Source organism: Pygocentrus nattereri, chromosome 2 (assembly GCF_015220715.1).
Source record: "Pygocentrus nattereri isolate fPygNat1 chromosome 2, fPygNat1.pri, whole genome shotgun sequence".
NCBI lineage: Eukaryota > Metazoa > Chordata > Actinopteri > Characiformes > Serrasalmidae > Pygocentrus > Pygocentrus nattereri.
Genome location: NC_051212.1, coordinates 19,599,868 through 19,626,612, shown reverse-complemented (window position 1 = coordinate 19,626,612; position 26,745 = coordinate 19,599,868). Strand labels below are relative to the sequence as shown.

The following is a 26,745-nucleotide window of genomic DNA, read 5'->3' as shown; positions in this document are numbered from 1 at the left end:
TCCGGCCACTCTTGCCAGTTCACCAGGGCATGACTGTTGTTACAATCTTCTCTTGCAGAGGAACCATGTTCAAATTTAATCTTGGGTCTCAACTGAGACCAGTTCTTCTTTAAACAAATTATATTTGTAACGATCACACCGCTGGTAAAGTCACTCACTAGTTTTAGTGAGTGTGTGAGAGGTCCAAGCACTCACACATACATACACATTTTCTAAGCCGCTTCTCATTCAGGGTCGCGGGGGGTGCTGGAGCCTATCCCAGCGGTCATTGGGCAGAAGGCAGGATACAGTCCATTGCAGGGAAGTCCCCAAAGTTTATTGAATCTATTCACATACAATATATTTACACGCGCAAAAAAAAATCTAATAAAAAAAGAAAAAAAGCACTTTAAGAATAATATCATTGACCCAAAGATCAACATATGACTGTTATTCTATGTTCTTGGAACCCATCCATCCAAGGAAACATGAGTCTGGGGCTGCGAGGCCATACACAACTCTTCTGTAGTACCGGTCTTCCAGCTGTTTTTAACTCTATCCTCCTTTTTCCCCCTTTAAGCAGGTGGGCCCTCCAAATTAGGGTCTGGGTCATCCCACATTTACACCATATCTGACAGAATAAGAGACATAATTACATTGATACAATATTACAGTCATAGTCAGTTAGTACATAAGTGTATACACAGATATTTTATGGTATCATTCACATCTTGAGTTAATGAGCATTCTCTAACCATAACTATGGTTCCACAAGTTCTTTCACTACAGGTTCCTCCTTCTCTTGGATCATTGTGGACCCTTCCAGGCCTAGAAAGGAACATTATCATCCTATAATGGCATCACAACAAGTAAACATTCAGTTTATACAGTGTGCAGTGTTCACATGTGCGCTCTCATTGCAGTCTCCAGTGTCTTGAGGTGAGGTGTATTTCTGTGTGTCTCAGAATTGTTCACAGTGGTGAACCAGACACTGACCTCTAAAAGCTTCTTCACAGAAAGTTGTTACATGAAATGATCATGAATATTCTACATGATGACTGAATTTTATCATTTTGAGAAGGTTTTTGACCCAAAATATATTTTAATTCCATTTCTAGTGCAGTGGGAAGTCACCCAAAGACTTCTTTTTTAAGATTTTCCAGATTTTACTATAATCATCATTACATACAAAACTCATGTAAGAAGAAGTGTAGGTTCACTGATGGTTTTGAATAGTAAATAAAATGGCTATATTTTGTTGACAGCATAAAACCTGGTTTCCATCCACACTGTAAAGAAATCAGAGTTGGTAACCTTCTTTAGAATGAAGCATATCACATTAAACTGCTCTGAATGCCTTTGTTTACGTCTCATCCATTAAATTATGTAGAAATTTTGAAAAAATCAGATGGAAAGCGGAACAGGAGTGGAGACAGGGCACAACCCTGCTGGAGTCCAATCCTAACATTGAAAGACTCTGACTTAATATCGAGTATACAAACACAGCTCTCACTCCGAGACAGAGATTGAATGGCCCAGGAATATTCATGGACAGAGTGTCAAGGCGTAGTAGCTGGGGTAAGGAGGGCATTATGTGTGGAGGCCGGATGGCAGTGTCTCTGCTATTTGCAGATGATGTTGTTCTTTTGGCTGAATCACATGCATGCCTCCAGCGCTCACTGGAGCGGTTTGCAGCTGAGTGTGAAGCAGTTGGTATGCGGATCAGCACCTTCCAGTCTGAGTCCATGGTCTTAGCCTGGAAAAGGTTGGCATGCCCACTCCAGGTAAGGGGAAAGAACTTGCCCCATGTGGAGGAGTTTAAGTATCTTGGGGTCTTGTTCACAAGTGATGGGATGAGAGATCGTGAGATCGGCCGCAGGCTGTACCGGACTGTAGTGGTGAAGAGGGAGCTGAGTCATAAAGCAAAGCTCTCTGTTTACCAGTCGGTCTACATCCCGACCCTCACCTATGGTCATGAGCTGTGGGTAATGACAGAAAGAATGAGATCGTGAATACAAGTGGCGGAAATTAGTTTTCTTCACAGGGTGGTGGGCTACACACTAGGCGATAGGGTGAGGAGCTTGGTCATACTGTCATACATACATAGGAGCTGAGAGTATAGCTGTTACTCCTCCGCATTGAGAGGAGCCAGCTGAGGTGGTTCAGGCATCTGATCCAGATGCCCCCTGGACGCCTCCCAGTGGGTGTGTACCAGGCACAGACTACCGGCCTAGTTGGCCTGGGAGCAGCTTGGGGTCCCCAGGAATGAGCTGGAGGAAGTTGCAGGGGACAGGGCCGTCTGGGATTCTCTGCTCTCTCAACTGCTACTGCGACCCTATCTGGACTAAGCGGTTAACGATGATGATGATGATGATGGGAAGCCTCTTTAAATGCTTGATGTCTGGCCCTGTCACCACCACTGTGGACAATTATCATTAATTCATAAAGTCATTCATTTTAATGGTGCATTTCACATTAGACCACTCTGAATGACTTTATTTACATCTGTGCAACTCAAGCATGCAGAAACTTCCCATTCTCATTTAAGTGAACACAATCCAAGCACACCAAAACAGTTCCTAAACACTTGTATTTGGCATATTGCATCCAACTTGGCTTGATGCTAATAGCTCCTATAATTTATTAGCTACAGTAGCCTCATAGCTTCGGTGCAAAAGTAAAGAAGCAAATTCTAGACACCATTCATGTCCTGGCTTATGGGGTGAGGGAAAATTGATGTACATTTTTTTTTACCAAACTATCGCTTTAAGCTTCGGTCTACTCCAGACCTTTCAGGGCAAAGACACTGGAGTCTAGCTCTACAGCCATTTTAAACGTGCATTCCTGAACAATGCAGGCATTGTCAGAGGTTATTACTGCTTATCTGACTGTCATTGTCAGAATACAAAGCAGCCCCTCTATTTCTGCTCTCTTTTGTTGGTTGTATCACTGGTCATAAAACTGTCCTTTTTCCTAGGCTGATCAGTATAAATGTGCTTATTTACCAGATTATAAATCTACCTCTCATCCGTGCTTAGTTTACAGTAGATTATGTAGATTTATGTAGAATCTTTGTGTCCATATTTCTGCAGCCCATGTGAGTCTTCAGCTTCTGTTGATTGCCCCGACATGGTTGAAAAGCAAATAGTAACCTTCCAGGGTGTGCCCAGCCATTTTAGAAGTCAATTGCGGCCACTTGTGTTTTGAAGATCCTATTGATTGTTTGATTGCTGGACTGCTTCACCTGATTGATTGCCAATATGAGTGGGTTCATCCACACCATTGGGTGAATAGTGCGTATTCCCCAGTGTGTACAAAGGGCAAGAAAAAGGCGTGCAGACTGGATTATGACCTTGGGAAAACTCTTGGATGTTCTCTCTAGAGAATGAAAGGTGTAACTGGATCTGTAATTCTTCATTGTCTGTGGAGTGTGTGTGTGTATGTATGTGAGATATACACACACGCGTGGGCTGATATGGCCTTGAGTGCAGGAGGAGATGTATGTACAGCACAATGGAGAGTGACAGGCAGAACTCACACAGCCTACCTCCTGCTGCCGCACACACACACATGCACGCGCATGCACATGTGCACACACACACACACACACACACACACACACACACACACACACACACACACACACACACACACACACACACACACACACACACCTTCCTCATGCTTGCCAGAGGGGAAGACACATGCCATAGCTCAGCTCTTCTGTTTGCATCTGAAGATTCTCCTTCTCTCACGTTTTGCAAGTACTCAAATGTTTGTTGACAACCACAGAGCTGCTGTTCCTCTCTTCTACTGCCAGAATTCACCACAATAAACAGGTTTTAGGCTCTGTGTTCCCAGATATTGCCATTGCCCTCACCAGAGTACCAGTGGTGCAGATAGATAACTATCACCACTCATAACTATCACTATACATTTGAGATGATTCCCTAGCCATGCCTTCGTAGCAACCTCTCGCAATGAGATTCTAGCATAACCACCTATGGATATATGTAGCCAGTAGTGATGGCTAAATGCTAAATACACTGATCCAAATGTATTCAGTAACATATTCCATTACAATGCACATAACTACAATATGCAATACATTTAAATGTAACATATTCAGAGTGCATTTAGGTCCACTCTGGTCCACTTTGGGACCCTCAAATAAAGAAGAACGTTGCTTCATTAACAGGCTATTAGTGGCAGTCTGTAGGTGGCACTGCTAGTCTCCAGTGATAGCAGATGAACGGTAAAGTTCAGCAACCTCACCACTGGGCTTTAGTTACATCATTTGCTTTCAAAGAGGGGGGATGTGATAACTACTTACTACCCACCCCTAATTCTTTGGTGACATGAAGCTGAAGTCATGTATTCACCAGCTTCTCATTAGAATTTTCCTGTTTCACCTTAAATGGAGGGCTAAGTGGCAGGGGCAAAAGATGAAAAGGGATTGGGCCTTAAAATACACATTGATAAGGTACATAAGAAAAACTCTACTACTGTAATTTTTATTTAATTCACACTGTTGCTGTTGGTTGGTAGTTGGTAGTTTTTTTTCAAGTAATTGTGTTAATGCTTCATGTAAAATTCACTTATTTAAATGAAGTTACAAAAAATAAATGTTGTATGTCATCTTCTGCCTCAGCCCACTGCTGCTCCCATAATCTCACTGCTGTCTTATGAACTAAGCAAACAATTTTGTCTATAAAGTGGGTTGCTATGTGATTTTCAGCTAAAAATATGTAACAAAACACATGCAAGTCCAGTACAACACTGATGCTAATCTCATCACTTCTGAACACGTCCACTACTGAGGAGATTTGTTTGTTCTGTGTTTGTAAAGAAGCCTGATTTTCACATTCCATGATCTTTAATTGGTGAACAACCAAGCACTGATGATGTTTCATTAAAAGATGGTACAGATTTTTAATTTAGTGGATAAATATACTATAAATATTCTATAGAAAATGTAAAAGGTAACTGTAGTCTGAATATTGCCTTTACAACTTGGAGTGAATACAGATCCTTAATTTTCTGTATTCTGAAGGTGTTCACAACATCCAAACCCTGCTTATCGCTGAATCATGGCTACAAGTCACATACTCCCATTTCTCTTATTATCTGATCATTTAAAGTGCTCTTTCCTCTTTAGCTTCACTGGCCATATGGAAGCAGCAGTTTGTTGCTCTTTGTCTGCAAGGCAATATGGATGCTTAAACTAAATTAGCTATACTTGACTTATTTAATAGTTTATACATATTAAAAATATCCTTTTTAAAGGCCTTTGCTGATGAAACGTGTTGCAGTTTAGGCTACTCTTTTGTGGCTCAAAAGGGAAAAAAAGCAAAGCCTCTGAATACTAAACACAAATCTGCAAGTATTCAAATTATTTGGGCCCAATCCTGATTCGTGCGCACACACACACACACACACACACACACACACACACACACACACACACACACACACACACCCTTGTTTTTATACAAAGACAGGAGTTGAACCTCTGGCCTAAGGGAACATCAGTGGTTTATTACATAGTACATAATCGACTTGATAATCAAGACGTTAATAAGCTGTGGATTTGGACACAAGTCCATTTTGAACAAATGTACACTAAAATTAAACCCAAGAATGTATAAATACTGTGTTCATAGATAAAGAAATAGTTTTACACTATCAGTTTTAAACAATCAAACGGAGCTTCTGTTAAAAAAAAACGTTACGAAGTCTGCATCATTTTTTTGCTCTGAATATTGAAGATTAGTCTTTTAGTTTTATTCTGGTTTTCCTTCAAAAATCAATCAATTTTTGTCTTAAAAATGTACAAAAAAAGCACAGACAGGCACACAATCAGGCACTGATTTCTGAAGACTGATCTTTTCTCACGCTCCCCCAGCCCTTCATTCATAGCACAGCAGTAAGTGAGATGAGTCATCCTATAGTGTAAAAGAGGACAAACAGCACTTTCTCCTCCCCCTCCCTCTTCCATCCTCCCCACTGCCTGCCATGTAGCTGTGTGTGATGTAATTCAGTGTGAGATTAGCATGTATTGAACACTGTCAGTGTTTAATCTGTGTGACTCTGCTGCTCTACAGCTCTCTGTACTCTTTACACTGAGCAGAGAAAACAAGGCACTCTCTTCATTAACAGCAGGTCTCTGACATAATTACATAATTAAAAGTCACTGGCTGTGTTAATATGTAAGATGTTGAAATGAACAGAAAATAATAATAATGAGAAGAAGAAGAAGAAGAGCAATAAGAACAATAATAATAAGAAGAAGAAGAAGAAGAAGAAGAAGAAGAAGAAGAAGCTACTTAAATGGACATGAAATGTAATATGTTACAAAAACACAGAACATGTGTTTTTAAATCTTTCCCTTTCCTCTTTTTTCTTCTCTTACTCCACCTTTCCTGTCCTTTCCTTTCTCTCCCTCTCTCACCCCTGTGTCCATCCCTCCTTCTCTTTCTCTCTCCCTCTCTGTTCCACTCCTCTCTTCCTTTCTCCTTCTCTCTTTCTTCTTCTACTTTTCTTTCTGTCTCTCTCTCTCTCTATTTTTCTTCTCTTTTTCCTTTCTTCTTTTTCTTTACCTCCCTCCTTTCTCTGCCCCTCTCTGTTTCTCCATCCATCTCCAAATATTTCTTCTTTCCATTCATCTGCTCTACCAACTCTGTAACTATTTCTGAAAATTGATATGTGTATTTTTCTTCATTTTTTATCCATGATTATTGGTTTTATTAATAAAAAGTAAAGGCAGCAGCAGCAGATTATTGCTGTGTGTGCATGCCTGTGAGTGTATGCTATGTTTACTAGTCAGTCCACTCCTTCTCCATTCATTCCTCCTCCTCCCTCCCTTCTTGTCCTTTCTCTGTGGTTCAATGTCAGTGGATGCAGGGATATCAGCTCTGGCTCTGCACTAAAGGGCTGCGCGCGCATTGGCCACTCCATTACTGAATCCATTTTCCATCAACGCGCGCCTCATTTCAATTCCCGCGAGCAACCATGTGCATGTGTGTTTTGAAAGTGAATGCGTGCATGTGAGGGCGTGCCCCCCACCCCCACCCCTGCTTACAGTGGGTGCATTTTCATTTCTTCTCAATGACTTTCCATTTGTATAATCAATTCTTTTCCAAAATGGGAGGAGAAAGAGTAGAGAGGGAATGAAAGGAAGGGAAAAGGCGGACCAAAGGAGAGAGGAACATGTAGGCATGGTGGAGAAGGGATAAGCAATATCCCATCATCTCCCTGTTCAGGCAGTCTGGCATACGGAGCCACACACTGGCTCTTAAACACACTCCCATTAAACTAAGTGCAATAATAAATACAGCAGGAGTGCTGTGGAATTATTCATCTGCTCCCAGTCTGGAGAGAGAGAGCGAGAGAGAAAGAGAGACAGAGGGAGGGAGGTAGCGAAAGAAAGAAAGAAAGAAAGAAAGAAAGAAAGAAAGAAAGAAAGAAAGAAAGAAAGAAAGAGGAAGGGAGAGTGAGGGAGAGAGAGAGAGAGAGAGAGAGAGAGAAAAAAACAGACAAGGGGAGGACAGAGGAAGAGGAAAAGAGAGAGGCAGGAGAGAAAGATTGAGATGGAGTGAGGGAGGTAGCTAGAAAGAGAGAAGGACAAATAAAGAAAGAAAGAAAGAAAGAAAGAAAGAAAGAAAGAAAGAGTAAGGGAGAGTAAGCAAGAGGAAGACAGGAAAGAGCGAGATAGAAATGGGGACAGAGAAATAAAGAGATGATGGAGAGGTAGAACAGAGAATGGGAGAGAGTCAGACAAAAAAGATGGAGAAAGAGATAAAGACAAAATGAGAGAGAGAGAGAGAGTGAGAGCGAGAGAGAGAGAGAGAGAGAGAGAGAGAGAGAAGGAAACACCTGGGATAGAAAATGAGGTTATGAAGGAGGCTGCATAGTCTCATGGCAATATGAAGCCAAGTAAGGTCTTTGGCTCAAATGAAATTTTCCCCACCAAATAGAGGCCCAACAAAATAGTAAAACACTGCACAATTAATAACTCTGCTTTCACAGAGAGCCAACTGCAGTAAAGAAATGAGGAACTTGCTGAATGCAAAGGCATTAAAAACAATGCATAAGCACTCTCTTTAATTCATTATTACATCGGGTGCTGTAAGTAAACTATCAGTTATTAGCAGACAGCTACTGTTTTCCTGGATAATTAGTCACCTTAACTGCATTATCAGTGAGTGTAAGCAGCACAGATCTGAACAAGTGGGGCATCAACTTTAGTTAAGACTTCCATATCTCTATTGTTAAAATGGCCAATGCAACAAGTAAGGTAATGCATGGCAAAATGTATTGAACGGGAATAAAACTAGAATTTAATTTTATGCAGTTATGCAGTATTCTGTAATGCAGATATGCCCCCATGCCTCTTTTCATGATTTTATATCATCTCAGCAATATTTTCATCAATGTTATGACACTAAAGCATGCATTACAAAAATGCATCATATAGCCGCTGGAAATCTCTTTGGCGTCAACCAATCATGCTAGTCCTACCACTGAACTAAAGGCTCATAAATATAATACTATAATATAGTACAGGTCAGTACCTTAAGTCAGGGAACATAAATGTACCATAATTAATTGAAATTATATTTCTCAGTAGTATTGACTCCACACACCCCGTCTCGTCTCCAGCCTTTATATTCTATTGTTCTATTTTTTGACCATCAGGTTATGAAAAGGTACAAATATGTACTTTTCCACTGGGAAAAATATATTTAGGGTTCACAATTGGACCTTAATACCGCTGTTGCACCTTTGAGGGAACATTTACATTGTTTGTACCTTGATGAACGCAAAATGTACCTGCACAGAACCTTTATTACTAACAGTGTATGGCTACAGTACGATATTACCACTGTAGTATGTGAGTAAGCACATTAACAACAAACGCAGCAACGGTTACATTTTCCATTTTGTCTGGAGCTTCTCTTTGAGTAAATAGTGGAAATTTATTTGCAATAACCTCAACGAAATGCTCTCTGGGCTGCTTATCAGTTCAGTGGTGAAGAGGTATTTTAACTCATGATTCCTCTATACAGAACTGCCTCAGGTCATGTATATACTGATGGATCCATATTGCAGTTGAGCAGATTTCTGTTCGCATAGAGGCTTTTGTAATAGCAGAGAAGGTCAACCTCCCTTGACCTGAACTGATTGGAACACCTGTCCTCGATTACTCTCTTCAAGAGGTCATTTCCTAGAAGTTCATATTGTTTTTCAATAAATGCAGCATGAATTTGTGGTATTAGGACTAAAATGTGGAGCTAATTTTCCCATTTTTCCACCTTAATACTGCACTGCTGTATGATTCACCGTTTACATGCTTTTAACTGTAATTTGCTTTAGGAAAGAGCATCTGTTGAATGACAAAGTGAAGGGTAATTTTCATATACAGCCTATTTAGCTCAAACAGTTCGGTTTTCCTGCCCTTTGAAATGGCCTACAGGAAAGCTGACTCTATAACAAAGTAATCAATACCAGTCTCAGGCCTCATGACTATTCTGCAATACAGTATAAATAAACAAGGCCACAGTGTGGTCAGTAGCAGAGTAGGGGTTAATTACAGGAACAGCTGGAGGTTAATGTGGCTCTTCAGCACTAAGAATGATAGAACACCCAGTGTGAATTTGCTGATAACACAAAGAAGCCTTAAATCACAGGCCGCAGTTAAATATGATTTACTGCAGTATTATGTAATACATTCTATTTAGACCAAAAAACAGCCAAAGTGTATTACATTATATTTCAAAATGCCTCTACAGAATTTTAAATGGAGGCTTAAAATGTTTACTTAAGAGATTAGCAATGTGAAAAGAAAAGAAACAGAGGTGAAACAAAAATGCATAGAACAAGCATACATCAGGTTTGATGGCTGATGAATCGAAAGGAACAGCTGGCTGATGAGGAAGTGCAAAAATGTTTTCAGGCACTGATTTCATTTTTAATGAAGGTTGTCTTGAGCACTCTGTTTTTCTAGGTGCCTGTGTCCTGCATTGACAAGTCTTAAGTAAACTTAGCAATTCAAAACATTGTTCTGTAATGGACTACATTAGAAAGTTATTTAGCACCAATGCTAGCACACTGTACACCTAGTTAACCACTCTTCACAGGCTCGGTTACATACCTGTCACAGTTTCTCCAGACACTTTTCTTCCCTCTCTGCCACAGCTTTGTCACCTGTTCACTCTTGCTCCACCCCCTTGTTATTCAGTTCTCCTGTCTTCTTCGCAGCCTCAAGTTATCTATCTCAGGTGTTTCTTGTTGTTTTTCCTAGTATATATACCTTTTGTCATTTGCTGGGCACTGTGTGTTCTGGGGCCAAAACCTTTCCTTATTTCCCTGTAGTAATGTTCTCTGTCAACCAGGCTGAAACACAAATGGCTCACTTGTTCCTATATAGTGTGCTAGGTTAGAGTCATAATTACTTCAGCCGTTTTACCCATGCTTCACTGAATTTCTTCACTTTGACATTCAAGCACTGGGCAGAGTGATGATTTCGGGTAATTTAGGCTCTCCTGTCGAGTAATCTACCACCTAATCTAATGACTAGGTTGGGGGCCAGGTAGCCATCACCCATAGTGACCCTAAATGCAGTGAATGAACCTTGTAGGGTGGATCCAGGTCGACAAAGGACCTCTACCACCCACAAGGGAGCAAGCACCTTTTTTTCAGCCACTGTTGGACCCTTTACAAATCACCACGAGACTCTGCACGCCCTTGGCCTACACAAAATCTAGCATTAATATGTGAGTAAGAGCCATATTGGCATGAATTTGAATGGGTCACAAATGTGTGTCAGTAGATGGAATGAGTGCAATGTTGTGGAAATCTATGAGATTTATGTGTACCTCTAGAGCTTGCCCATATTTTCATGGGACTTCAAGAACGGCAGACTGCCACGTGCAGTGCCTCATTTGGATGTGTCTGAAGTCTTGGAGCTCGACTTCCCTACGTTTCCCTACAAATGGGCCTTGAGCTTGTTTGGAGGTTGTAGCAGGCTCGTGCACAGCTTCTATACCAGTGATGCTTGTCTCTAGGGATTCTGTTCTCTTCCACCAAGCACGGAGCTTCGGGAGGGACACTCATGGAGTGGTGAGGGAGGAAGTTATTAAAATCTGGCTCCAAATAGTGCACTATTTGTGTAGCATTGCATTGCACACACATGGCTGAATTCCAAATGGCTATTTCTGAAACAAATTATATAATGCAAATTACAACAATTCCAAAAAAGTTGGGACGCTGTGTAAAATGCAAATAAGTGTAAATAAAAACAGGAAATCTCATATTTTATTCACAATAGAACATAGAACACACATCAGATATTCAAAGTGAGACATTTTTCCACTTTATGAAACACATTAATTCCGTTAGAACTTGATGGCAGCAATACATCTTAAAAAAGTTGGAGCAGGGGCAACAAAAGGCTGGAAAAGTAACTGGTACTAATAAAAAACAGCTGGAGGAGCAATTTGAAGCCAACTCACATGACTGGGTATAAAAAGAGAATTTTAGAGAGGCAGAGTCTCCAATTCCTCTTACTAGCCTGGTCTCCCGTAAATACATGATACTACCATTGCTCAGATGGTGAAAGCTGGCACATGGTTCCTCTGAGCCACCACATCTTTTTGAACTGTCGATTTGTGTCAAAACAATGCAATAGCATTGGACAGCTCAGCGTGCTTGAAGGAGAGCAATAACTGACAGTCCTGTTACATCAGCTAACATTGGCTAGCATTGTGCTGAATGACTGAGGGTAAAAAGAGGGCTATCACCCCCACAGCTGGGCTGTCTTGGACTACTGGTTAGGGATGGTTTGAACTGAGGCTTGAACTCATGATCGCCTGATGATGGGGCCAGCACTTAGGCAGTTTCACTACTGGGGAGCCACAAACATCATGAAGAAAAAGAAAATCACTGAAAGAGTCCACCTCCATTGTCCTTGATGGGTCAGAAACTCACTGTGATTGGCCAAGAAAATGAAAATGATCCACCATTATGATACAAACCCTAGTAATGGACTGGCAGCCTGTCCAGGGTGTTCCCTGCCTTCAACCCAGTGAGCAGTGGGATAGGCTCCAGCACCAAGACTGTGGAGGATAAGCAGCTTAAATAATGTGTGTGTGTGTGTGTGTGTGTGTGTGTGTGTGTGTGTGTGTGTGTGTGTGTGTGTGTGTGTGTGTGTGTGTGTGTGTGTGTGTGTGTGTGTGTGAGTGATGACAGAAAATCCAAGGTTAGATGAACCAGTGCTGAAGTGGGTAATCAGGAGAGTCGGGAGAATTCCCAGTGGGCCAGTACCATGTGAGCTAATATATAAACTCAAACACAGAAGCACTGATTCTGACTGTAACTGAGTCTATTACAGTGGATAGAGATTTTTCATTTTGAGTTGGCTAGTATGTGGGTTCTCTATGGTAACTGACTGATGAAATGCTCATGGATTTGCCTATACTAACATTCTGTTAAACTATGTATGCTTAGCAGATGAAATACTTTACATAATCATCTCATAAGTAAGCAGTGACTTAAGATGTATATTTGTGGAGATCATTGATTTGACAGCATTAAAATGCTATTTTTTGCCAATATTACTCATAAGGAGATTTTATGCTAAGAAAGGAAGACTATTTTAAGCACAGTTGAGGTAAATCAAACACAAGAAGGATTATCTATTTTGTTTGAGAAAATCCATGTCATGAGTGATTGACTAAATCTTTTGGGTTCAGCAGAGGTTGTTCAGTCCATTTTTTGGCCATTGGCATTCACTGTCCCTTTCTGGCAGTTTGACTAACAGAGGGACAGTAAGTCTTAAATGAATAGACTCTATAGTTCAGAGGTCAGAGATATTATGAACTACACACATACAGTGTAATCTGTGTAGCCTGTGCTATCATGACTTCTCTTCCAGAGTGTTCATCGGCACTCACCAGCACCTGATTCATATTCAAGCCACTGCTGGATCCTGTTGTGGTTTAACATGGTTTAAGTGAGGAAATTGAATGTCTGGGAAAAGACGCTTAATGCAGTTTACAGGCTAATGTGGCGTGAAGCCACTGTTTGTAAACACAGTTAGATTGTGTGCAGTCCCCAGGGGTATTGGTAGCGTTGGCATTAGCCATGGTGTTGACTAGAACATGTATGGGAGCTGCTACTGGAGGTCTGTCCTGTCCCCAGGTCAAACTAATATGGTTCTTGAGAGGACAATGCTTATTCAGGTGAAAATACATGCAAACGCATATACACATGCCAGCCATATAGGAAGATATTAGAGTAAATGTTTCTTGAAGAAATACTTGAAGAATACAGTATTTTTCAGCCTACTGCATGTATCCAGTCAATTACTATACATTCTTCACATTTCCTTGTACAGAAAATACAGTGGCATGAAAGTCATGTATAATAAAAGTCAATGGGCGGGTGATGAAGCAACTGGCCTAATGGCTTCTATTATAAATATTATTCTAAATGATTTTCAGTTATTTTTTAAATACTTTATACAAAAATAGCTGATGTTGTCAAAAACAGTGACACACAACTCCAGGTATAATGGAGTCCACTTAATGGAAATTAATTTCCATTTATTGGAAATTAAACAGTAAAATATATAATCATAACAATGTAACACAAATTTGTAATTATACCAATCAATTCTTTTGGAGTCGACTCCTCATGCTGCTCCAGTCATTCCAGAGCATAGGGGATTTTTCAGCCTCTGTATATTTAATCAGTGGCTAATGCTAGAGCTAACAGTGAAAGATGAGGGGAAGTTGTCAGTAAATTATTTTCTGCTCAGGATGAAGTGGAAACATCTTGGCTTATTGAGGTAACATAAAAACTGTAAGAAATATATTTCCTGTAGCAATCAAAGTTAGCTTAGCTGTATGTATGTGTGTATGTGGTACCTTAAGGCTTGTGTTTTGTATTAGGGTAAAATAATATCCAATGACAGGACATGAAGCTGAAGGGTTTCGAGCATTCGGCTCAAGTAATACACAGAAACACTTCAGGTAGATCTTGTGCATTTCTCCACAACAGAGGGCTTTTCCCACTTGCAGCTTTTCTTTGCAGGCCTTTAGTATTAAAGGGTGAGACCTGTAATACCTGTAAACAGATGCCATGTTGAACAATATGAGCATTCCCATTTATTTTTCAACCAGTGAACTGTCTACTCTTCCTTTATATCTCTGGTGTTAATCACTGACTAAAATACTCAGCAGGTTGCTGGGCTAAACTCTAAGATGCAAAAAGTGCAAAAGTTTGAGCACACCTGATAAAATGATGTATACTAATTTTCTAAGTGAAAAGAAGTCACTTACACATCCTCTACAGAGTACATCTGTCTGCACATTCTAATGCACAATTAATATGTATTTGCTTAATTTAACATATTGGCAAAAAGAAATAAAGCAAAAAATGTGGCCTGTGCAACAGCAACAGCAATTTATTTACAACAAATGTGTCTCCTACCAAGAGCGCTCTGCATGGCCACGCCTCCCTTGCTCCTACAGCACTGTGAGCCAGTAACAAGATGCTACAATATAATGTTCATTTTTTTCCCAATATGTACAACTTAGAAAAAGAAATTGTGCCCTAAATTGTGCATTTATTATTACAAAAAAATCAACAAAACATCCCTGGTAATGAACATATGATACAGATACATAGATTTGGTTGGAAAAATGCCAGAGCATTCCATAAAGCCCAGTCTATATTCAGCTACTTGTAGTGTTGTTTTCTTGGTTTTCCTTGCCTCATCTTTCTCTCTTTGTTCTTAACTTCACTGAAGCTATTCCACATCAAAGATTCAGCAGCATGACCAATTTCCGGCAAAGCCTCGAATTCCCTCCTGACACACAGTGTAATTAAAAATTTAATTTAATTAATACCAACCAAAGTAGGGAGGGAGGAAGAGAGAGACGGATATCTTTGAACTGTTGATCAGACAGAATTTGTTGGGTTTGTGCGATGCTTCAGTAAAAAGTGTGTGTGTGTGTGTGTGTATGTTTGCTTGCAGTGGGTGTGGGTGAGGATGCTGTTCCTGGGCTCTTCCTGGATGGTGAGGAGCAGAGTTTGTGTGAGCGTGTGAATGTGTAGGCTCGTCTTTTCTCAGCGGCAGGGCTGCGGAAGTAACAGAAGGTGGAGGATGACTCCTGGTTGCTGTCTCAGCACTGACTGCTCCCTCCAGAGAATAATAAAGTTTAAAATCACTCTAACACAAGCCAGGACCAGCGAGCTCACATTAAAACACATTAAAACAGGACAGGCAGGAGCCAGAGAATCAGGCGTAGATTTACAACTATCTGAATATCAGTGCTAAGCGTCTCTGTCCTGCTATTGGCTTTCTTTCCATGAGGTTCACTCACTGGGGGGACATCAGTGGGGGTGTAGGGGACATGTCCTCCCCAACTTTTGAAGTTGTGCAAGACATTTCTGGGGGTCACAAGATTGTTTTTGAGATAAACTACACAGCTAAGAAGCAAATATAGCTATCAATCACACTTTAATCCTCTAATGAAAGTCAAAATTGTTTGTTGTTTTGTTTAGCCAGAAGGGACCAAACAAAAGAAGCAGTCATTTGCTAATAGTTGGCTAATAGTTATCAACACTTGTATTATGATTGTATGTTGAATTTTGATAAAATACTTATAGTAACATGCACATCATACAAAAAGAAAACTACCGACATAATAGTAAAAGAATTGTAACAGGCAGCTAAATTTTATTTCTGTACTGAATATTTAAAATATTATTACTCCAGTTCATAACAGTATTTGTTTTTGAATTGTAATACTGAATGTAAAGCATGAGACAACCCCACCACACTCATGACATCCCAAAATGAATTAAAACAGGCTTTTTTGCAGTTTAATTTTTTTAAGGGACTGTATGTATATAAATAAGGCGGCACGGTGGCGTGGTGGGTAGCGCTGTCGCCTCACAGCAAGGAGGGCCTGGGTTCGATTCCCCGGCCGGGTGACCAGGGTCCTCTCTGTGTGGAGTTTGCATGTTCTCCCCGTGTCTGCGTGGGTTTCCTCCGGGTTCTCCGGTTTCCTCCCACAGTCCAAAGACATGCAGTCAGGCCAATTGGACATGCTAAACTGCCCCCAGGTGTGAGTGTGTGAGTGACTGTCTGTGTCTGTGTGTCTGCCCTGCGATGGACTGGCGACCTGTCCAGGGTGTATCCTGCCTTCCGCCCGAAGACTGCTGGGATAGGCTCCAGCTGCCCCCCGCGACCCTGACGGAGAAGCGGCTTAGAAAATGGATGGATGGATGGATGTATATAAATAAAAACTTTAACAAAGTTAGCATACAACATCAAACTCTTATTGTAAAAATATTGATTTTCTTTGATACTGGCTGTTGAAATGTCAGGTGTTCTCAGATCCCCAAATTGCAGGATGTAGTTAGTTGCATGTACAAATGTGTATAAAATTATTTTAATATGGTGCCAGTCCTGTACATCTTAAAGCTACACTATGTAAGACTTTGTTGTTAAAATTAAATGAAGTATTGTTACTGAGTCAGGAGAAAAAACACACTAATATATGGTGGGTGGGTGTGCTGGTGCGAGTCGCACTGTAAAGCCTGAAATAATAATCTAAAAGTCAGGGGCGTCAAGTTTTCAGACCACGTAATATGTCTTTATATATTAACATCACAGACTGAAAAGAGAAGAAAAGATCCGGCTCAATGTTTAGGTCTCAAAAGCAAAGTCAACATTAGAACACTAGATCATTCATGCACATCCTTGTATCCTGCACCATGAGTTTTTTATTTGATACTCTTTCAATGCTCTCCCAATAAGACTCAGAATGATGAGCTATAGATGACTGTAAAATGACAGAGAAAGTTAGAACATTGAGATGGAAGTTCTAATATGAATATTGTGATAATTAATCATATATCTCACATTTGAAAAGTGATTATCACATTTTGAAGATGATAGATATTTACAGTATACAGTACAATAACATAGGGACTTGCTTTGAATGCTGATCAGAAATGTTTATGTGCAGATTAATATTTGATTTTAATAATAACTACTTTGGGTTAGTATAGAAAAAATGGACAGAAAACAGTTTAAAAAATGTAACACATATGTTGGTAGAGTGATAGAGCAAATGCAGGAGAAGGAGAAGACGTTGTGTGGAAAGAGTGAGTGAGAAGGAGAGAAAGCAGCAGCACTGCGGTGCATCCCAGGCCAAGCAATCAATAAGCTTTAATTGCATTCGCCACTTAAAATGATCCACATCATCACAATCATCACTCGTGTCTTACACTTCATTCTTATCTTATCTGACATCACATGACCTCTGACCTCGCTATCAGGACTTTGCAGCTAAGGCGTTCTTGGTAAGGCTTAATGGGACAATATAAGAAAGGTGAGTGTTTTTATCCCGAATAAACACACAGACACACAAAGGCACCAAAAAAAAAAGTAATAGTGGCAGAACGTGCCACTGGGGAGCCTGACTAGAGGACAGTGATTAATATCTCCAACAACCCTCTGCTCATAAAAAGGAAAGGATTTGGAAAGGGCTGAAGCACCAGTCCCACAAAACATGATGACAACTCTGAAACAATGATAGCAAACTAAAGCAGGAAAATGTAGGCATGAGAAAGAGAGAGAGAGAGAGAGAGAGAGAGAGAGAGAGAGAGAGAGAGAGAGAGAGATTAACGAACATGAATGTTCCTGTATAAGGAACAATAAAACAGTTATAGCAGGCTAAAAGGGTGGGAAAGCCTTTGTCTGTTCGATGGTAAACAATGTAAGGAGCGCACAAGTGGCAAAAACCATTCTCCTTTATTTTGCCCCAGAAACTATTAATACTCATGCATCTCTAATGGAGATAAATGTGAACAGGCAACAGCAGGAGAGAGAGACATTCAGGGACAGTGAGAGCGAGAGAGAGAGAGAGAGAGAGAGAGAGAGAGAGAGAGAGAGAGAGAGAGAGAGAGAGAGAGAGAGAGAGAGAGAGAGAGAGATGTGAGTGTGACACTGTACATGAGGAGGGAAACTGGAGACAAGAATGAGAGATGGATGGTTGGAGGAGTGTACTAGCATAGCTAAATAATGAAAACACAGTCATGACGGATCCACAGCCATAGGCCAAACATGTGCGCACATACATATGCACACACAATAAATGAATGGAAGCCCACTTTTAGTGCTGCAGTAAGTATTAATGGTGATTTGCCACAAGTATACAGATGTGATGTGTGTTCCTACCAGTGACATTACACATCGTTGCTGTTGGAACAAAACCTTGCGTCTCCGTTTTTGACGTTTTTCAGTTTTTGACCTAATTTAAAAGTACCTATTGCTCTTTATTTTGCTTGTACATTTAATGATTCAGTCTGGTTCCATTGACTTACATTAAAAGTAAAGTAGGTTTTTTCCTTCTCCTGTAAAGTTACCATTTTGGATATACAAGGTTTTGTTCAAACAACAGCGATATTTAGCTTCCTATATTCACCTTTTTTCAAATGTTCCTCCCACTTTCAAGAGACATCATATGAGGTTATTTTCCTAATCTTTAAACCAGGAAATCTCTCCCTAGAGACTAGCAAGGTACCACTGGAGGATGCAAGTACAACAGATGTAGCAGTGATTTCTATTTTGGCTGGAGTGTCCCTTTAAGCTGTAGCTGTTGTGAGCGTGTTCAGCTCTGTTTGGTTGTTTCAGTAAAGTGTATTTAGCCTTTGCCAAGTTACAGAGTTTTTTATTAACGTTTAACACGACTGTCTTCTCTCTAGGGCTCTTGATGATCAGTGTGTTGGGAGCTGGAACTGAACAACAAAGCAGACATGCTGAGAGCCCTCATGAGCTCTGGACATCTAGGCACTTGGGTACCAAGCTGCACCTGCAGCAGACAATAATAAACAGCACAGCAGGTGGCATCATCTATGTGTACAGACAGGAGTTCAGCCTGAAATACATCCAGTACATCTAGTACTCATTTACACTGTATTACTTCCAGGGCTCAGAAATGGAACAAAAAAAAAGTGAGTTTGGTGAGCCATACCAACATTTTACTATTTCTTGGTTACCATTGATTAATCTAAACACTCTGTCCAATGACAGGCTGGTTTCTTTTTTCTTTTTCTCAACATTCAATATAATTTTATATTATATTACCTGTAAAATCTTTTCCTCTGTTCCTATTGCTTGTGTTAGTGTTTGCTATCTGGTGTCGCCCAGAGGAGGATGGATTCCCCTTTTGAGTCTGGGTTCCTCTCAAGATTTCTTCCTCTTGATCTTAGGAAGCTTTTTCTTGAGGCTTGCTCATTGGGGCTCGGACTTTTTTGTGACAACACCTGTAGCAGAACCACTATTTAAATAAACTTTGACTTGACTCTTGTGTTCCAACAGCCACATAACTTCAGGTTAGTTATGGGTGTTACGATCAAAACAAGATCAAGACATAGCAAATTCCCCATTTTAGAATGCGTAACCACACTAGCTGACTTTGATGTTTTTCATTCATCAGTGGTTTCTCACTACAACACCCAGCATGCATTATGCAAATACATCATACAGCCATGGGAATTCCTGTGTTGTCAATTAATGCTGACTGCTAGCCTAGCCATGAATCTATAGGCTAATGAATTCAACAGATCAATTGTTAGAATGTCACACAATGTGCATTTACCATATGTACCATACCACATACCATAACATCAGCATATACGATACCACCTTTACTGCAAATCATTATATCTAGTGATCCACACAGTAAACTTCCAAGTGCTGAAATGTACACCAAATATAATATTCAAAATAAGAGAATGAATGCAGTGTCTGCATGGCAGTACTTGATGTGTTGTGCTCATGTCCTTGAGGAAGTGTGAATGACCTCAGAATAACAAGGTAAGGTTACAGAGTGCCCTGCTTCCCCAGCTCTGCCTGAGGTTCAGCCCAGCCTTGGCCCACTTTTACTCTGCCTAGGACAGGAAATACAGCAAACACACGAGACACGGGGAATCACAAAGGCACAAAACAAAGGGCACATGCCAAGGAAAACCCTCACTTTAAAAAAAAAAAACACTGTAGAAGTTTCAAACATAGTCCTTTAGCCCTTTTATAAAAACTGAACTAAAAGAAATAAGGCAGCATATCAGAACGAAGGTCGTTTACATAAAGCGCTCTTAAAGGCACAGTAACAATGAGAGATAAAGAGATGCTGGAGAACGGTCATTAGGCCTGTCATGATCATGGTACACTAGCTAACAACTAATTACCATATAAATAATTGCAATTGACAAATTGTTTTTAAATTGAATCCTTTTTGGAAAGACAGCTGAATTATATTGAAGTACAAGCCTAAAATGGCCAGACTGGCTGATTAGCTTGGCTTTTGATACTTAGTAGCTCCCAGCTGAAGACACAGCTTGAGCCCAGATAAATAAAAGGCGCTACAGCAACTGTCAGAAGGTGAAAGCTTTATTGTTTCTTTTGTTGTTCTCATTGCGTGCCTCACCAAATGTTTTCTGCCTTCTTTTGTATTTAGCTCAACTGATGAAATGCTAATGAGTAAACAGGTAACAGAGCAGGTTCACTCCCAGTTCACATCCTGTTTGGTGTGACAAAAACATAACGTTGTGCAAGATGACAACTGTGCAAAATCACTGCAGTCAGCACCGGTCAAGTAAAAATGGGGAGAAAATTAAACAAGCACAGAAAATCACAAAATGAGCCCTTTAAACGCACTAAATAGACAAGGTAAATCCAACCTTTCTTTCCTACTCTCTGTGCATCACAGTGGAATACTAATTTTCTGGACTAACAGAAACTTTTGTGTGAGTTCTGGAGAAATGGGTTCAGGAAAAGTGCAGCTGAGTAGCTCCTGTTTCAGTCCTTTGTTACTAAAATACACGAAGAATGTGGTGGAACAATGTCTGTCTGTATTTACAGTGTATTCATTCAGGCTGTGTTTATTAGGGGGACTGTGTGTCCCTTTGTGGCCCAGCAGATGCAGCTGTTCTGAGGGAGAATTCCCTCACCAGCCCTTCTGTACACCTCCAGTGGAGCTACAGACGTTGCTTAAAGGAATATTTTCCAACCTAATCTCGATCAGCTGTTTATGCATCATACAGTGCAGAACCACAGACAATCATTTTGATGCATTTCTCTGTGCTTAGTGAAAGAACGAAGACTAGGTAGGTTTTAAAATATAACATTACACTCTATTGTGTCAAGGAAATGCTTCAAAAACAGTTTTAAATTGAAAATAATAATATATAGTATAAAAGTGTTTGCTCTCTCGTCAGGCACTGGGGTAGGCTAGGCTATCATTCTGATGGGCTGATAGGCAGCCCAGAGATAGAGATTAGGTTGAAAATGCTGTAGTATCCCTTTAAAGACTTGCAGCATATGGAGGGACAGAACAGTGTATATACTGTAGTGTCCTCAGAAGTTCAAAAAGCAGCTGACCCCTGTTTAGCCTCGAGCGGAATGAGTCAGGATAACGTTATGAAATGTCCAGCAGTGGTGGGGTTGCTATGACGACAACTGACAAGCAAGACACACTGGGTATAAATGTCACTTTGGGGTGTAATCCCATGTGCCGGACGTGTAATTCTCTTAAAGGACAGATTGCCTTGGTGTATGTGTGCACCTGTCTTTTAAGTGTGAATGAGTGAGACAGAAACTTCCAACTCCTAATCTCATTTCTCACAAGCTCTGGCAGCCTCAGCACTCAGCTCCTCTCTGTCCATTTAATTTTGAGTGCAAGTCTGTGTTTGCAGTGTTCATTTCTCTTCCAAACTTTTTTTGAAGTGTTAGAGGAAGCAGAACAGTGTTGCAGACCAGCCAGTGTGGGCATGAGGATTGCAGCCCGGATAGGCAAAAGTTAGACCACCCTTATTTCATTACTAATCAAAATGGTCATAAGCACAAGCTGTTCATTTTTCAGTGGCAGGAAAAAACTAGAAAGCATATAAAATAGAAAATTATACAGAGGTCTATGAACAACTAAATGTCAAAACTTTAGGCCTTTGTGTGTCCAAGCTATGCCTTTTTAACAGCTTCCATTCCTTTTTGGGAGACTTGCTTTTAGTTTTTGTAAGAAATCTAGAGGGAGATTTTTCCACACTCCTATAGCTCAGTCTTGGAAGTTGGCTGCATTTTTCACTTCTCACAATCAAAGCTGCTGCAAACATATTCAGTGATGTTGAGGTTTGGGCTCTGGGGTGACCAGTCCACTGTTCTGAGAACAGCAGCTACTTCCTTTCAGACTCCCAGTGTTTAATTGTGGAAGGATGGACAGAAACACCTGTGGAAGTCTCTGGATTTGCATTTTCTCTAGATCCTCCTGTTTTGTCCACTTATTTTCCTTTGACGTCCCCCTTCCTTATCCACATAGACTATCTTCTTCTTCTTTTTTTGGCTGCTCCCTTTAGGGGTCGCCACAGCGGATCATCTGCCTCCTCTGTTTTTACACCAACCATCTCCATGTCCACCTTCACTACATCCATAAACCTTCTCTGAGGTCTACCTCTTCTCCTTCTACCCGGCAGCTCCATCTCCAACATTCTTTGACCAATATATCCACTATTCCTTCTCAACGCATGTCCAAACCATCTCAACCTGGCCTCTCTGGCTTTATCTGCAAACTGCTCCACCTTCACTGTCCCTCTGATCTGCTCATTTCTGATCTTGTCCATCCTTGTCACTCCCAACGAAAATCTCAGCATCTTCGTCTCCGCCACCTCCAGCTCAGCCTCCTGTCTTTTAGACAGAGCCACAGTCTCCAAACCATACATCATAGCAGGACGCACTACTGTCTTGTAAACCTTCCCTTTCACTCTTGCTGCTATCCTGCTGTCACACATCAGCCCTGACACCCACGTCTCCACCCACTCCATCCTGCCTGCACCCTCTTCTTCACCTCTTTTCTGCACTGTCCATTGCTCTGGATGGTTGACCCAAGATATTTGAAGTCATCCACCTTTACGACCTCTACTCCTTGCATCTTCACCTTTCCACCTGCCTCCCTCTCATTCACACACATGTATTCTGTCTTGTCTCTACTGACCTTCATTCCTCTCCTCTCCAGTGCAAAACTCCACCTCTCCAGATTCTCTTCCACCTGCTCTCTACTCTCACCACAGATTACAATGTCATCTGCAAACATCATGGTCCATGGAGCCTCCTGCCTGACCTCATCTGTCAACCTGTCCATCACCATTGCAAACAAGAAGGGGCTCAAAGCTGATCCCTGATGTAACCCTACCCTCACCACTGTCTCACTATCCTCATACATGTCCTGCACCACCCTAACATACTTTTCAGCTACAACTGACTTCCTCATACAGTACCACAGTTCCTCTCTTGGCACTCTATCATATGCCTGCTCTAGATCCACATAGACTATGTTAATCTCCTCAAAAATATTTTCTGAATAAATGAAACCTTCATCTTTAATGAGTGCTTTGAGAGGAAATTAGATAAATGAAAGGTGGCTTCCAACTTTTGCAAAGTACCACGTGTGTGCTTTTATGGTATGTATATAAAATGTACTTGAAAAGATATTAATGTGTGGTAGGTTTGAGTGTGTTTGTGGCTGTAGCACAAGGCAAGAGAAGGGACGGTGTGTTATGACAGGATACAAAGTGCAAGTTTGGGGTTAAAAAAAAAAAATCCTTTCCTCTGGTTCCTGTCTAACCGTTGCTTTGGCTTTTATCACCACCGTAACTATAGGGGCAAAGCAGGCTGAAGTACAGAAGCAGCAGTGTGCTGTACCACAGCGCCCTCTGTTGGGCTTCTACGGCAATATAACTGGTGCTCAAGCATGAAGCTTTCTTTCTATTTTATATTTTAACGTACAGATAATTTATTAGAATAACAAAACAAAATATCAAACTGAAATATGGAACATTATGCAGACTAAATAGGTGACAGACCACACTCACTTCATGATATAATGTTTTATTTCATGCTACGACTGACAGCATCGCACATGATCCAAAAGATAAATAACAAATCAACTGAAATGACTTTGGAAACGAATAACAGCAAAATGCACAAAGAAAAAAAAATCTGACATGAGAAAAACAAAGGACAGAAATTCCTTGTCATGTCACTGCACAATTTAACAACTTGTTTCATGTCTGGGTTCATTTATATTCACTTAAATTCAGAGGTAAAACATGTTTACATTCATTATCTTTCCTCATTCCATTACACTGTAACTACAAAACAGCTCTGTGCTGTCACTAGGGGACATCCTGTCTAGCTGTGATAGCACTGCTAAATTGCAACGTTGGGATAATATAGTTTAAAAAACACTGCAACACAAATTGTCAGGAGAGTAATGGCTGTGCTTTGGTTTTTATAAAGTTATCACACCTAAAAATGTGGCCATTAGAATATCCTGTTATCCCCTGAGGCAGACACTCATCGATTTTTGAAATCATTTTCCTCCATATGAAATGCTCTTGGTAATTACCTCAGACAGGGCAGGGGCTAATATCTCACTGAAACAGATAAGCTCCTGACAGATATGGTGAAATTGCATAGGACGATTGTTCATCTAATATTAGGCATTGTGCGGTACAGTGAACATAATCAATGAAGAGAACACGTGTGTGTATATATATATATATATATATATATATATATATATATATATATATATATATATATATATATAACAATATAAATATTGATTCAAACATTTGACATGATTTGAGCCCATTAAAACAGGCTGTTTAAGGTACCCAGTGTCAAGCTTAACCATTCATCCATCATATTCTGTAGTTTTTGACCAAGAGATCACTCAGACATGAAATCTAACCTCCCTCTTTGGCTTCGTTTCGCCAGCACAACCATTATACTGTCGAGTTCTAGTGTATAATGTTGCCATGCAGTCACAGCCATGTTTTGTACCTTCAGTATTTTCAGTTGTACCCCATCTTTCAAGTGCATGACACAAACCTAACAAATCTATCACACATAGAGCAATTTACAGCCACTTTGAAAAGGAACAAATAAGATAAAAACAACTGTCCAGGCCCATTTTATAATGTTTTCACTCAGCCAAAGGCCTTATCTGAGCCTGACTGCTCTGCCTACTGCATACATTTACAAAGAATTGTTTTGGGTTAGGTAGAGTGTAGAACTCACACCAAGGGAAATGCACTGCAGTTCAGTTTCTGATGTGGAGAAAGAGAGGGAGAGATGGATAAAAGAGAGAGAAAAAAGGATAAATTAGACACACAGAGAGAGGTAGACGCAGACAGAAAGAGAGAAGCAGCTGTCTGGACTCCCAGGAGCTCCATCCGTTCTGACTAATCTGCCAATGGAGGCTGCTGCTGGCTCTCTCACTCTAGCCATCCCTCCATCCCATAGCTACCAGTGCACATCTGTGGGAGAAAGATAGGAACCGACTCTCACCCAAGACAATTTCTCTGAAGATGCTTCATGTGACATCATTGTGGTGCGGTGTTACATTTTCGCTGTCTATCCTTTACTTTCTCTCTACCCATCTCTGAATCTCTGGTGAGAGAAACCGCAGTTTCCCAGCAAAAAAGCCAGCCTAGCTGAGGAAAACAATGCTGTACAGTTGATTACAAAAAGTATATTAACAGGCGTTGCTGTACTGCATGCTCTCCTTCTCACACAAAATTATGGAAGCAAACAAAATTGAGACTTGCAACTTTAGTATATTTTACCATATGTAGAGATTACTGTATAATCAAGCACCAAGCTGAGAGCAGCTAAAAAACATCAACCATCAGCTCAAAAACAATTACATTATGATACACAATCATATGACACATTACCAACTTTGTCACAAGGTAACATTGTAGCAATAATCTTTTGCACAGCAAACTCGGCAGCCAGAAAGACATGACATTGTACTATTTCTTCATCTGAGCCATCACTCCTTTGCTTTGATGCAGCTAGAGTTTTCACCCTTGTGACACTGGCAGGTCTTGCTTTGTAGTTTGGTTTGATTACGTGTCAGATACACATATACTACAGATATTTTCCAGCAAAAACGCACTAGATCATGATCCTGCTGTAAAAAAACAGACCTGAGGTTTGAACAGTTCAGAGCTTCAGGCCCATGGCTGATCCAAAACGAAGGTGTATAGTTCAGCTACAGAGTATGACCTGCTGAAGCTGTGCACTTGAGTGAATTCCTCACCTTTAAATCACAATCATCATCTAGCTGTCTTGTCTTCTAAGCCAAAAGCAGCTTCCGAACCCTCAACTGTCAACTTGTACAATGCTCAAAATGGTGGGAGGCACACAGGCAATACCACAAACACTGGAAATGCCATCATCTTCATGTAGCAATAAAAAAAAAAAAATAAAAAAAAATCAGCAACAAAAAGTACCTGAGAAAGAGAATAAGACGAATAAGAAATAGATTAAGTACAGAAGTTAAAGATAAAGATATTCAGTGTTTCACTTTGACTTTCCCCAACCACCCACCCCAAAAAAAAGAATACATTCATTTACATTATATGTACCTTCTTTCAGATAATTTCCATGACGATCTTGTTTAACAGAAATAATAGACGTTTAAAATAAAAAGAACACCTCCGTAGTACATAGCAGGATTAAGACCTATGACCTCTAAACTGGAGTACTATTCCACTGAACAAGACAGCTTTGTTATTATCCATAGCAGTTTGCAGGATTAAATTTCACTGAGCAATATAGCTCCAAGGCCCCCCAACAAACAGCATACAAGACAAATATTTCTGCAGTCTTCTGACAGCTGCTCT

The 26,745-nt window shown here is 40.4% G+C and overlaps 1 long non-coding RNA gene across 1 annotated transcript in view; it reads left to right on the top strand.

The window, feature by feature from the left end:
- Positions 1 to 19,468, top strand: part of LOC119261814 — a 39,323-nt gene extending 19,855 nt beyond the window's left edge. Inside the window, exon 4 of the long non-coding RNA XR_005129207.1 lies at positions 18,763 to 19,468. This is a non-coding gene — a long non-coding RNA (uncharacterized LOC119261814). The remainder of the gene's footprint in view (positions 1 to 18,762) is intronic.
- Positions 19,469 to 26,745: the final 7,277 nt, after the last annotated feature.